Source organism: Rhipicephalus microplus, chromosome 1, assembly GCF_043290135.1.
Source record: "Rhipicephalus microplus isolate Deutch F79 chromosome 1, USDA_Rmic, whole genome shotgun sequence".
NCBI lineage: Eukaryota > Metazoa > Arthropoda > Arachnida > Ixodida > Ixodidae > Rhipicephalus > Rhipicephalus microplus.
The window spans coordinates 59,694,055-59,706,637 of record NC_134700.1 but is presented as its reverse complement, the minus strand read 5'-3'; positions in this window follow the sequence as shown (position 1 = coordinate 59,706,637).

Below are 12,583 nucleotides of genomic sequence, written 5' to 3'. Positions count from 1 at the left end.
TTTCTCTGCCCGTTCCCACTCTCGTTGTCCCAGTGGAGCCATTGTCCATCCTCATCTGATACAGTGCACTTTCTTATTGTTGAAACTTTTCTGTCACCATTGTTTTTAGATATTCCATTGCCTCATCCCCTTCTAGTCTGACCCCTTGAACTGTAGTTATAAACCTGTGTTTCATGCTTGTTTTATTTCCCAGAGAATGGAGATGGCTTCCAAACTTTTCAGCTGCCTTTATATCGTTTTTGTTCACTTCTGACATTCATTGGGTCCCCTTTCTTATAATCTTTTCACTGATCAAACTGAACGCTTCCCTTCTGTAGCTCAAAAAATTATTCCACTTACTTTTGACATCATCTTACGGTTCGCCTCTCCGTTTAGCATACCTGTGTTCCCTGGAGGCTTCCTGGCGTCCTAATATGGCTCCCTTAACTTCCTCATCCCACCAGCTCCTGGTTTTGCGTCGGGTTTTCCCGGTTGATTTGACTCGCACCTTAGCAAGTGCTAACTCGAACAATCGAGTTGGATTTATGTACGTCCACTCTAGTTTAAAATCCTCGGTGATTATTTTCTCGATTTCCGTAGCTGATATTCCTATTCGCCTTTCTGAATAAATATTACCTTCTGGTTTCTCGTAATGCCACCTTTTTATTTAATTTCTCTTAGCAATAGCTCAGCTTGATACGTTTGTGATCACTACCTAAGCTTAAGGACTCATATTCATCTATGTTCATCACCCTTAGCCAATAATTCATCCTATGTGACATTGAATAGTCTAGCGGGTTTTAACGGTGGCGATTTTCGTCGTTGGAAATCGAGGCACGCGCGCACGTGATGTTTTACAATAGCTGAAAGTCTTGGCCTGTAGTATTTCTGTTGAATTCTGGCCAATATGTGTTTGTATCCGAGATGACCGGACGTTTGCTTATCATGGCAAGCACGGCTCAACATCGGAACGACAAGTAGGTAGGTCCTTCCTCTGGTAGAAAAATTGGCCCCAAATATGCATCTTACACTGGAAATGCCGTCAAAAGCCGATGGTCTGATGTCTCGAGAGAGTGTATAAAACGTTGGTTGGTTGTTTTGCGCAAGAAAATTGGTCATTGGTGTTCTAAAGGCGCTGTGTTAGAGTGCCTCGAGCGTGTAGTGGAGGCGAACGAGCGCATTGAGGGTAGGTAAACACGAGCACCATCTGGCAAATAACTTCGAAAACGAAGGCGTGCGCCTAGCGGAGGAAGATGCGCGCCTGTCTCGGAGGTGATAAAATGTAGAACGCAAATCGACGGGCAGGCGCCACCACCGTATCGTCGTAGAAAAGCGTGGGAAATACCTTTTTGGGCATTAAGTTGCACTGTCAGCGCAGCTCGATTAACGCTACAGTCCTTGGAGTTGCTTGTGTGTGCCTCTTCTAGTATAAAGGCAAACACACAAAACATCAACGTTTTGTTAAGGTGCATCAAATATGAACAATAATTATTTTTTAATTGTCAATCGCACAACTATGAACGCTAAACCTTGAGCAATATTGGAGGGCGCTGCGAATAGGGTCCGCTGTTTGGTGCCGTTTGAGGTATTGTTGAGGAAAGACAAACAGACAAAGGTACAGACAGACAGACAGAAAGATCAAAATTTTTCCGTCGAAGTTCCCAAAGAAATACTATGGTCTTTAAGTGTTCTTATAGAGAAGACCACCACGTAAGCAAAGTGATGGCACGCTCCTTGCAAATCTTCGAGGGGTGGTTGTTGTCCAGCCATTCAAAAATTCTACAGGAGAAGCAACTCGTTGTTTTCCTTCTGCTTGCACGAAATCGTAGTGGTGTCGACGACTCCTACAAATGCCATGTGTCATCTTCTCTGTAATTGTCGCGCTTTATCAGTGACCTTGATAAGCAATTGGCATCGGCGTGCTGCCATCTGGACTTATACGCGACCGTCATTTTAAACTCTTAAAGGCATAAGCTCCACCGTGCGAACCGTCCAGACAGGTCTTTTAAGTTTTTCAGCCATAAGAGGGAATGATGGTCGCTGACTGCGTGGCAGGAACGACCGTAGAAGTACGGAAGAAACTTCATAACCGCCCATACGACAGTAAGACTCTCTTTTTTCGTTGTGGAAAGTTGGACTCGGTGCAGGTAAGCGTCCTACTAGCATATGCGATTCCACGCTCGGCTGAGTATTGTTACTGGACGAGTACAGCGCCTAAATCCGCGTTTCTCCTATCTGTGTGGACCATGGTTGGAGCATCCTCATCAAAGTGAGCAAGCACAGACGGTGTCTGCAGGCGTTGTCAGAGATCGTCAAATGCCGCTTATTGATCCTCGCCTCATGTGAACGAAACGTCTTCTCTTGTGAGTCGTGTTAACGGCTAGGCTATGTGCGAGAAATTGGCAATAAACATTCAGTAGTATGCGCATAGGCTGAGAAAACGCCTGACTGCTTTCTTATCTGTTCGCACCGGAAATTTTCTGACGGCCGCAATCTTATTGGGATCAGGTCGAACACCTTCATGGATCACCACATGACCGAAATGATTGAGCTCCTTGAACCCGAAATGGCACTTCTTGGGTTTCGGTGTCAAGCGGGCAAACCTTATCGCCCTGAATGCCGATAGCCGCCTGCTCAGGTGTTCCTCAAATGTTTTTGAAAAAAAAAACAATGACGTCGTCCAGATAAACCAGACATGTCTGCCACTTAAGGCCTTACAGAACGGTATTCATTGGTCTCTGAATTGTTGCGGAGGCTACGCACAACCTGTAGGCCAAAACTTAAAATTCATAAAGGTCGTCAGGCGTTACAAAAACCGTTTTCTCTATCTTGCTCGTCGACCTCAGTTTGCCAAAACGCTCTTTTTAGGTCCATTGACGAGAAGTAGCGTGCATACCTCAGCCTGTCGAGTGAATCATCGATACGCGGTGGGTCTTTCTTTGTCACATTGTTCAGCTTGCGGTAGTCAACAAAAAATCACAAGCTTCCATCTTTCTTTTTAATCAGCACTACCGGCGATGCCCAAGGGCTTCTTGACGGCTGAATGACGTCATCATCGAGCAATTTTTCACTTGTTCCTGGATTGCTTCATGCTTTTTCGGTGCTACGCGGTATGGGTTCTGTCATATTGACCTTGCTGTCTCCTCCGTTATTATCGGGTGTTTCGTCCGTGGCGTATGACTGATCCTCGGGGTCGATGAAAACCAGTCTTTGAACTGGTGAAGAAGATCTACTAGACCCTTTCTCTGTGCTGGTGATAAATCCGTGCTTACGTCAATAGGCGGTGGGGCTGACGTGGCTTGCGGCTCGTCCTGTTGTACTACACAACACTTGCGGATTGCAGTGATCTCGTCGAAGTAGGCAACTGCGGTGCCTTATGTAATGCGTCGTCGCTCGTTGGTAAAATTCATCAACAGAACCTCCGCTTCACCGCACACAACATTGCCGATACTTCTGGCAATTGCATAACCGCGAAAGAGTAGAAGCGTCAATACTTGTTCAGTAATTCCTTCTCTAGTATGCTGCGCACTGCACGTGACCCAAACAAGGCGGCAGGATAACAGAGGTACCGTCACATTGTCAATAACGCGCAGGGAGTTTCGGCGTAGTGCTGCGCTTTGATCCGCTGAAAAGGACAGTGCACTGTCCGGTACACTCTAAGAAAAAAGGGCGTTAAAAGGGTGTGTGGTTCGTCCTTTTTAGAACTAATGTGGCTGCCACAACAATTCATCTATTTAAAGATTAACGGCACCATGTCTAACTGTTATTCCCCACAGACGAGCTCAATGGATTAACATTTAGTCCTCGCATGCACACCTTAGTGAGTAACCGTTAGTACCACAATTCACCTCAAAGGTGTAAACTTTCGTCCTCACATTTCCACCTTATAAGGCAACTGTTAATCCCCACATATACACCTTACCGGGCAACCGTTAGACCTCACAGTTGCACATCGCTGGACGAACGGTTGACCACTAAAATACTCTGATCGGTATAACTCTTTATCCCCAGTGCGAACGTTGTTTTTGTTTATTTTCCGCCAGGCCTAATACCTTTTAGCCTGTTTTTCTACGCAGTGAGCAACAATTAGCACATAAAAGAACACGTGAAAAAGTACTTAGCCCCTTATGTGTAACTGCTTTCGCAGTCACGGCAACAACGAGAGTCAAACGTGAGACATCAAAATCATTTATTTTTTACATACACGTCAAGTTTCTCCATTCTTTCAAGTGAATTCATGATAAAGTGTACAAGTCCAGCCTCGTTGTTACATCTTGTTCACTCCTTGTGGAGCTCCTCCAACGGAAGCGATAGATGACAGGCATTGCAGACGCCAGTGCACGCAGCCTTCTGCCTGTTGTGTTCCCGCGGCCGCACGTAAAATAATATAGTAAAAATAGTTTGATACATGTGACAGAAGATGAAGATTCATGAATAAGAAAAGTACGTGCACTTTCATATTAAAACATGCGTGTAAAATAAGGCACAAAAATAACTTTACCTTCACATCTCACACAGTCCTTATGAAGCTGCTCTGACGAAAGAAATGGATGGCAGGCATCGGAGACGCCAACGCAACCAGTCTTCAGCACAGTGTGTGCCCACGGCTTCACAATAAGTATGTAAAATAGTGAGTCACACGTGACAGAGGATGAATCCAAATGCATATCAAAAATACGTGCAAGGTGAAATGAAACCGTACGTGAGATATTACATGCTAATAATTTCACCATGAAGTCACACATCGTCAAAGACTCATTTCGATCCCCGTAGCGCAACAGCTTACGAGCGGTGGCCGCAGCCACAACTCCGCGAACCACCGTTTCGCTAACAAGTCGGCAAGTCCTAAGCGAACGCTGCCGTTAAGCTCGAGCAAGGAAATGCGCGACCAAACACGGCGCTGCAGGCGGAGTGTCTGCCGCCAGCGAACTTCCAACAGGAGAGCGAGCGCACGCTTGGCCACCGCCACGAACAGCACCCAGCTGGTTTGGAGCTAGCGCCGAAGAAATGGACGGTAAGGCATCGCTTTCCCACAAACTTGAGCGAGTGCAGCGCGCAAACGCGAGTCCACCGCCGCGGCCAACGGATGGTACCGAGCTGCTTGCGACCGACTGAAGGGAAAGCCAAGTGTAATAGCGTATAATTTTCTCTGAGTTCCGACGCTAGCGAAAGCCCCACCAGCCCATGCTGGTGCACTTACAGCGCACAACATACTACAGCCAAGCTTGTTACGATAACCCGCAACGTGTTTGAACGACTCCGAACACAGTGACGAGGTCTCACCCCGATGTCATCAGCCCTGAGCTCATCGCGGTGAGAAGACAGGCGAGCACTTGTCGAGCGAGCGTACGGGAGGCGGACAGAAATGGTGGCAAGTTTCAAGGTGGGCGCAAAGCACAGGCGAACAGCAGACGTTCAAGCTAACCTTCGCAGTACGTTTCGTACGCGCGATATACAACACGACCGAGCCTGTTGCCGGCAAGCGCGATCTGTATCGCACACGCGACAAGTAGAGTAGAATAATGAATGATAACCTGCTTGCGAAAGAATCCAGCGCTGATTTCTACCCTGAGTCACACTGAAGTATATATCTGATAGGCCTGCTGTCTTGTCGGCCGCCATGTTCGTCTTCCCAATTGTTGCTATCGTGTGTTGGTCATGACTATCTTGAAGCCAGAAATATACGGCGTGGCGTGGTGACGTGTCGAGACCTGCTCGAGATTTTGTGGGTGCGAACGTAAAAGCAGCAGCCAACGCTCATTCAAGCGTACACACAAGCACCACGTCGTAATTCCTAGATTGTCGAATCCATGCGGCCGCGGTCGAGCACTCCGAGCGTGACGCACCGCGAACCGTCACCAGCGAAATACGGGGAAAGACGGAGCCAGGAGAGGAGGAGGGCTGCTATTGACCTTGGCAACGCTTTGTGCACTTCCTGCAATCCCCGAATGGTTCATTCCTTTGGAGCGTGTTTGGAGACCAAGCGGTTTGCATGCGGCACGCTTCCCTCTGTGGTAGCTTCTTAACGGTCTATCCGTTCATGACGCACGCTTATGGGGCTCCGTTACTTTTTTTTGTAGAATTTTGCCCTAGAGTGTATATTGATGATGGCACCATATTTGCGCAGGAAATCCGTCCCTAAGATTGCCTCTTTGCAACACTCGGAAAGAATAGCGAAAGTTGCGACGAAAGATGCATCTCATATCCTCATTCTTGCGGTGCACTTTCCGGTATGTGTAAGTAGCTGCCCTCTAGTTCCTGTAATGTGCAGTCCTGTCCATTCCATTCTAACCTTCCTGAGTTTGTCAGCCAGAATCTCACTCATTATTGAGAAGTCTGCGCCAGTGTCGATCAATGCCATGACGTTACGTCCGTCAATAATAATTACAGCTTTGGCAGTAACAACCCTATCTTTCGTCGAATTATTGAAAATTTGTTTCTCTTCGTTCGGCAGTATGGCGCGATTTTCAGAACCTCGACCATTCGCAACCTTCATCCCTGAGGTCGCTGCTTTTAGTTTACCCGGCGTGGATTAGGGGATCTCCCTTTCGGCATGTCAGTGGTGTTCCGTCTAGAGGATGAAGAATAACGCCCAGGAGAGGGTGAGTGCGATCGAAAACCAGGAGGAACATCTCGCGGGGTCATGACTTTGTGTCGACGTTAGCCGTTTCATTGAAATGGCACCGAGGAATAGTGGAAGGAAACCCTTGGTACCCTGCGACGCGATATGGGCTACACCGAACGATGTGGCCTGCTTCCTCACAAGGAAAGGACAAGGGCCTATGGTCAGATGTACGTTTTCGAAGTGGTGGCCACCTAGGCATCACAGTTTCTCTGTAGTACCAAGGCGCTGTCGGCGGATGTTGCTGGTGGTACTGATGTGGTGTCGGCACGTTCGCTGGCTGTCGGCGAACTATGCATAGGTTGCTCAGGGGGTCCTCTTGTTCGGCTCAGGAAGCGAGAGTGCTTGTCTGATCTCGCGATCTCGGAAGCGAGAGTGCTTGACTGAGGCAATTGCACAGTCATTCAGTTTGGCGACGAGCTTCTTGACCTCTTGTACGATTTCTCATATAAGTTGGTGCAATGAAACTTCTTCGTGTGTAGTTGCTGTGGTCGTGGCTGTCGCGCTGATCGGTGCACTCAAGATTGGGCAGTCATACTGCCGGTAGCGTAGATCCAGTGAACGTTCGATGGATATCGCCTCCTTGGAGAATTAATCAACCCTTGTAGGTGGGTCTCATACTAGACCAGCGAATAGCTGCTCCTTAACGCCCCGCATGAGGTGGCTATCCTTTTTGGCTTTGAGCATATCGGGATCTGCTCGACAAAACAGCCGCGCCATGTCATCAACGAACATCGTAACGGATTGATTTGCTTTCTGAATTCGTGACTCGAGGAGATGCCTTTTTTTTCGTCTTTCGGTGCCCGAGACTGTATCAAACAACTTCTGCCGTTACTCGTCCCAAGACGACCACATGCGATTCGCAAACCATGTTCGGGCTCTGTCTTGAAGCGGAAAATACACGTAGCCTGATTTCTGTTCGGTGTTCCCCCCGTTAACATTCACGGTGTGCTCAAATTCCTCGAGCCAGTCATGTGCGTCCTCATATGCAGTTCCGTGGAAGTCAAGCGGAAGTCAAAGGTTCAAAACAGTCACCTGTGTCGGGCTTGCACTGGACATGCTGGGGCTAGTGCTTCCAGGTGCCGTCATGCTTTCTGGCACGGTCACAGTTTCCAGCAATGGACCGAAGTTTGGGCTAAGGCCTAACAGGCGGCGGCTGCTACGGTGAATGGGGGTGTCGATGCGTGGAAGTAATTCTGGGCTAGATGCAGGGCCGTTGTCACGTGTCCCCAAAGTGTACCCAGCGCCTCCACCAGTGTCACAAAGCTGAAACCGCAGCAGTTGAACACAGGACAAATCACTTTATCGTACCAGAGCACTGGCGAACTGATCGGATACGAACCTCGTCTTTCTCTATCGCTGCGTGTGCTGTTCGTTGTAATCGTGGTGCTGCATATTTAATGCGGCAATATTACCCTGTGGTTTCTCGTAATGCCGTCTATCCATTTTCATTTCTCTTCCAAAAACTCAGGTTGATACGTCTGTGATCACTACCTAAGCTTCTGGACCCATATTCATCTATGTTCATCATCCATAGCCGATCATTGATCCTATTTGACATTTTTGTGTAATCTATTGTCAAATGCAGCCTTTCCACCTCCCTTGTTCTCTGCGCTTCGCATTTCTTGGTGGTGTTGCGGATGTATAAATCAAGGTTTTCACACATATACATTAGCATCCTGCCTGTTGGGTGAGTATATCCATCCCTATCTTCTCTGTGCGCATTCATATCTCATATCCCCTAAAATAATTACTTCGCACTCTTCTCCAAGTTCGTCAATGTCATTTCCTATGCACTGCACCATCTCTTGATTTTCAATTCAGGCTTTTGACCATGTCTACAAGTACACAAAGTAGAGGAGCGGCATTTGCGCTGCCACTTTCTCTTTTAGCCCTAAATGTTCCTTGCACATCTGCTTGGACGTTTGCCAGTCTGCACTTTTATGAATAAATGATCTAATACCACCCCCCTTTTTTCTGCTTTCTGTTCTATTACAATATTCCCACGCATAGTCCGGATTGTTAGGAGGTTGTTTCATGTCTCTAAGGTGCGTTTCTACAAACTCGTATACCATAAGCCTCTCTTCCCTCACCTGTTAATCTATCTCTTCTCACTTCAGCCTATTCTTGCCACCCAGCAAGTTACTATACCCTGCGTCTGAATTGGGTCGGCCCTCGTGGCTACGTCAATTTCTGCGCCGGACTCCACGTGCCTTAGATATTGGTGCCCTTTTGGAATCGTATCTGTCTATACCACCTGTCAAAAAGCCTCCCTGATTGTTTTTCTTGTTACTAGCAATACTGCACCCCGAAGAGCCCACATGCCACCCAAAAAACCTACTGCGTGTCCAGCAAGTCGCCAACCCACCTCATGACCTAGCCTCCAATCGAGGTGAATTTTATCTCGTTGAACACCACCCAAGCTATGCACCTCTCTTTTTATTCGCACCACCTCAAAGCCTTTCTCTTGATTAATCCGCCATATCTCTTGGTTTGCGTTGACAGCCGTTCTTTACAGGTTGCCGTCACGCACCGGTACCTCCGATATCGTGCATATCACTACCTGTACCTGAGGAGAAATGGCATGCATGTCATGGATCTCTTTCGCCAGAGTAGTCGCTAGTTCTGCCGTATATTCAGCCCTACCGCTACTTCGCTGAAGCTGGGCCTTGCGAACATTGAACCGCCTGAGCCTGTTTTTTCCGAAACCGGTTGCTCTTTCTTATCCGTCACTCTGGTTGCCAGTTTCCTACTGTTCTCTCTATCGACCACTTCTTTGTTCACCTTTGCTAGTGCCTCCTCGGCAGACTTGAGCCTTTTTCCTATCTCCCTCGTTTTCTCTTGATCTGTCGCCAACGCAGTCTCTGGCTCAGTGATTCTCATCAGCAGTTCACTCAGGGCAACTATCATTTTCTCGATTTTTTTTCTCGAGCTTATATTGCCTACACTTGACGTTAGCCTCCGCTTCATTCGCGTCTGCACATGGGTTCAATATAAATCTTATCCCACATCTGGAACATTTACAGCCTTTTCAACCATGTATTTTTGACATGAGTGTCCTTGTGAATTGTTTCCACTCGATAATTACAAAAAACGGCGTACGACGAAGCCTGCCCTTCGAAAAAAAGAAAGTATAAGCTCTACTACTGAAGTTTGCGTGTTAGGTGTATGTGCACCTCCCGCACAGAGTGGCAAGAGAAAAAGAGACACAAACACACACACATAAACTAGTAAATATGTGGTGACTGACCCCCGAAAAAGCCAGAGAGTGTAATGGGTGCTAAAATGATTTTAACTGCTGCCTTATTAGTTATAAAAGCAAGCTCTAAACATGCAAAACCACTTATCTGTGCAGTCAATCGGGAGCGCTCAAAAACCCATTCATCCATCGTGACAGTCCGAATGGATGGATGGATGGATTGGATGGATTGATATGGCTGTACTCTTTAGATCAGGCGGTGGTTAACGCCACCAAGCCGTAATACCTGGTGAGCCAAAAACTAGATTTATTTTTTTCTTTTAAAACTTAGGTTGAAGACTCGTCCTTTGCATTGAAGGGTTTAATTTTCACTCGTGCCTTGACTTTAGCCACCAATCACAAAGCCTCCTTCCAGTTAATTCTAACCGCTTAAATTTAATTTTGCCCTCCCTGTTTCCAAACCTCAGTGCTTTGAAAAACTCTGCGCCATCATCCTGAACTATAAGGTGAAGCCCTTTACAAAACATCATCAAGTGTTCGGCAGAATCCTCTTCTTGTCCACACGCACTGCATACAGGGTCTACTCCTTCGTATTTGGCCCGATATGTTTTCGTTCGCAATGCTACCGTCCTGGCCTCAAACAGTAGAGAACTACCCCGAGTATTATCATAGATACTTTCCTTGGCAATTTACTGCTTAAAGGTTTGATTGATCTCTAGTGCGGACTTCTTAATCATCCCGATTCTGCATCCCGATTCTATTTATTTATTTATTTATTTTTAAATACTGCAGCACAATGCCCTGCATTGGGCTGCAGTATTTGAAAATAAATAAATAAACAAATATTCGTCTCAGCTCCCCTCACCTTCTTCTTAACCGATAGTTCTTTTTGGTTTGGCCCCCCTACTATTTTCTAAGTATTTACTAGTAAATTTTCTGGTTCGCTTACTCCATTTTGTATAGACATTCCTCATGTACAAGTAGCTGTATACCTTCATAGCCCAACGCTCCTCCCCCATTTCTCTCAATTCTGAAATTTTATCTTGCTGCTAGCTTTTATGCCCTGAAATAATATCCAGCGCATATCACCTTGTACTCCCTGATTTGGTGTATTCCCGTGAGCCCCTAAAGCAAGCCTACCTATTCCACGTTGCTTAATTTCTAATCTTGCTTGAGCTTCTGATCTCATGCACAAGACCCCATTGCCGAACGTCCAACCAGGAACCATGACCCTTTCCGTATCCCTCACAACATAATACCCATTGTAATTCCACAGTGCCCTGTTTTCATGCCTGCATTTCTGTTACCTTTATTCGTCACGTATATTTCGTGTTCCCTTACGTACTCGGCCCCTTGCTTATACATACGCCCAGATATACGTAGTTATCTGTTATCTCTAGTGTAAGTTCCTGTATTTTAAGCTCACTACCTTTATTATCATTAAAAATTATGACTGATTATTTTTCCTCACTGAATCTCAAAACTAACCTATCCCCCTCATTACCGCAGATGTTCATCAATCTCTGCTAATCTTCCTTGTTGTCGGCCATTAGCACTATATCATCTGCGTATATCAATGCTGGTAGTGCCCGTTCAATGAGTTTTCCTTGTTTGACGAAAGAGAGGTTGAAGCCAAGTCCACTTCCCTCTAATTTAGCTTCTAATCCTCGTAGGTAGATCATGAATAACAAGGGTGACAAGGGACATCCCTGCCTAAGCCCCCGTTTTACCTCTGTGGGCTTAGATACCTGTTTTTCCCACTTTATAACTGCTTTGTTACCTTTATTGATATCCTATAAATGATTAGTGACTCCATTTTCCACACCTAGTGTGTCCAGTATTCCCAACAAGTCCTCTTGAACCACGCTATGAAACGCTCTCTTGATAAACGAAAATGCTAGCCACAGGGGCCTCTGTTCCTTTTCTGCTCTTTCGATGCACTGAGTAAGTGAGAACAGATTGTCTTGCATCCTCCTGTGTTTCCGAAACCCATTCTGCAGTTACCCCAGCACCTCCTCATCCTCTATTCATTTCTGCAGCCTTATTTCAAATCTGCATCGCACATCACCTTCGATTATTATTTTGCTCACTGCCTCTCTCTAAGTTTGCTTAAACTTCGAACCAAATATCTTTATCAGCATAATTGGAATGCCATCTGAGCCTGGTGATGTACTATTATGAGCCCTCTTCTCAACCCTTTCCCACTCTCGTTGTGAAAATGGAGCCATTGCACCACTTGATTCATCCTTGTCTATTGTGGTGCGTAAAGCACTGCTTTGTTGAGATGTTTCTATCACCTTTGTTCTTATGTTATCAATTGCTTAATCTTCTTCTAGTTTAACACCTTGAGCTGTAGTTATAAATCTCTGCTCTAGGCTCGTCTCATTTCTTAGGGAGTTTAGATGGTTCCAAAATGTCGCAGCTGACTTTTCATCTTTTTTATTTACTTCTGCTAGCCACTGAGCTACATTTCTTCTAATCTTTTCATTGATCAGAAATGATGCATCCCTTTTACAGATTAGAAAGATTATTCATTTCCTTTCAACATCATCTGTCGGTTCACTCCGCTGCTTAGCATGTATGTGTTTCCTAGAGGCGTCGTGACGTTTTGCTATGTTTCTCTTAACTTGCAGATTCCACCAACTCTTCGCTGTGTGTCTTCTTTTCTGGGGTGTCTTGTCACGTGCCTTAGCAAGCTCTAGCTTGAACAGTCTAATTAAATTTGTGTATGCCCACACTCTTTTGTTGTCCTCAGTGATTAGTTTCTCAATTTGTTTAGTAGA